The sequence below is a fragment of the Nanorana parkeri genome, unplaced genomic scaffold, assembly GCF_000935625.1.
Source record: "Nanorana parkeri isolate BGI_ZX_2015 unplaced genomic scaffold, ASM93562v1 scaffold353, whole genome shotgun sequence".
Taxonomy (NCBI): Eukaryota; Metazoa; Chordata; class Amphibia; order Anura; family Dicroglossidae; genus Nanorana; species Nanorana parkeri.
In genome coordinates this window covers 433254-435111 of record NW_017306621.1, presented here as the reverse complement: position 1 = coordinate 435111, position 1858 = coordinate 433254, and the positions used below count along the sequence as shown (strand labels likewise).

Sequence of the window (1858 nt, the reverse complement as noted above, 5' to 3'; positions counted from 1 at the left end):
AATGATTGATGTGGGCGGGGGGTGGGGAGTGGATGCGGGCGGGTCTGGCAGCGGCGAGCGTGAGGTGGGGAAGAGGTGCGGCGCACAGCGTGTGTTGAGCCGTGAACAGGGCCAACTGATCGGAAGCCGATTAATCGATTATTGAAAAAGTTGACAACTTTTTCAATAATCGATTATAATCGATTATGTCGATTAGTTGTTGCAGCCCTAACTATTTTGGGTGTCTACAAGTACCTCTGTAAAGCAAATGCCCGAAGTTCCATTCTGCTGTGATTTGGAAACTTTTACACTGACCTACCCATCCTTCTGTCACCTACTTGTTGGCCCGTAGTTATAGCTACTTAGATATTATGAAATCTTTACCTGTTCACCTACAAATACTGAAACTTCTTTTACATAAACTAGGGTATTAAATTGTCATATGTTTAGTGGGTCGGGTAGCACTTGTTATGATAAAGATACTAATGAAAGTGCATATGAAGAAATCTGAACTTTGTTTCCTCTCAATGTGAGCTGCAGCAGTAGATCCAGGTTGATGAAGGTGGAAGTGCAGTAGTAGTCATGTGTGTCTTCACTTGTGGTTTGGGAGAGATCTACCTGTCATTGCTCTTTGTCTGGCATTTATTTGTGTGTTGACTGACTGACTGGGTGTGGGTGGAATCTGACTCGCCTTGTTTTTGATGTGGATTAAGATCAATGATTTGTGCCTAAAGGCATGAGCTGATTATTTACATAAAAGTAAATAAAGTGCTGACTGGCGGATTGGACGGGGGAGGGGGCGGGTACAGCTGGCTCTGCCTCTAGATAGGCAGAGCCAGCTGTCACTCACGCAGCTGGGCGCATCCCGTCATCTAAGTCGGGATCTGCTGCGGCGTCTCAGTATACCGTGAGCTGTAGCTCGTGGTATACTGAGCTTAGGGTGACGGGAGGACGCTAGTTTGTGTCCTCCTGTTACCATAAGGAGAAGCCTTAACCCCATAGTTCTCCTTTTAACAAAAATCTATCTTATTTGTGTATCACTTGGCTGTAGATCCTCAAATCATCTCTGACACTGTCCTTCCTTCTGGAGGGTGGCTACGTTGGTTCCCCATGGTCCCTATGTGTATTGTAAAATAGCCACCCCTCCAAGCTTTCTCCTGTGATGGATTACGATCTCATGTTTAGTTTACTAATTTTGTATTGAGATTGTAGTCCATCACAGGAGCGAGCTTGGAGCAGTGGCTACTTTACAACACACACAGGGACCATGGGGAACAATAGTAGCCACCCTCCAGAAGGAAGGACAGTGTCAGCACCAATTCAGAGATGATTTGAAGATCTACAGCCGAGTGATGCATAGATAATACGCATTTTTGTTAAATCTTAATAGGGTACTTGAATGTATTTTTAACGCCTAAGTTTAGTGCCACCTCAAAGACCTAATATGGACTACAAGGATTTTACGGAGAATATAAAGATCTAGGGCTGCAACAACTAATCGATATAATCGATTATAATCGATTATAATCGATTATTGAAAAAGTTGTCAACTTTTTCAATAATCGATTAATCGGCTTCTGATTGGTTGGCCCTGTTCACGGCTCCACACACGCTGCGCGTCACACCTCCTCCCCACCTCACGCTCGCCGCTGCCAGACCTGCCCGCATCCACGCTCCGCACCTCCTCTGCGCCTTCCGATTAATCGAACTTAATAATCGGCTAACCGATTTTGAAAATAATCGTTAGCTGCAGCTCTATAAAGATCCTATTTGCTAGCAGGTTCATTTGTCCGTCTTTATACATATTTCTGACGCTATGTGGAATCTGCACCCAAGTTTTTCTCACCTCCCTTGAGGTCATTATGTAAATGGAAATGGA

At 44.6% G+C, this 1858-nt stretch overlaps 1 protein-coding gene across 2 annotated transcripts in view; it reads left to right on the top strand.

Moving 5' to 3' along the window:
• Nucleotides 1–1858, top strand: part of IDE (insulin degrading enzyme) — a 55805-nt gene that overhangs the window by 3196 nt on the left and 50751 nt on the right. The gene's annotated exons all lie outside the window — the stretch shown is intronic.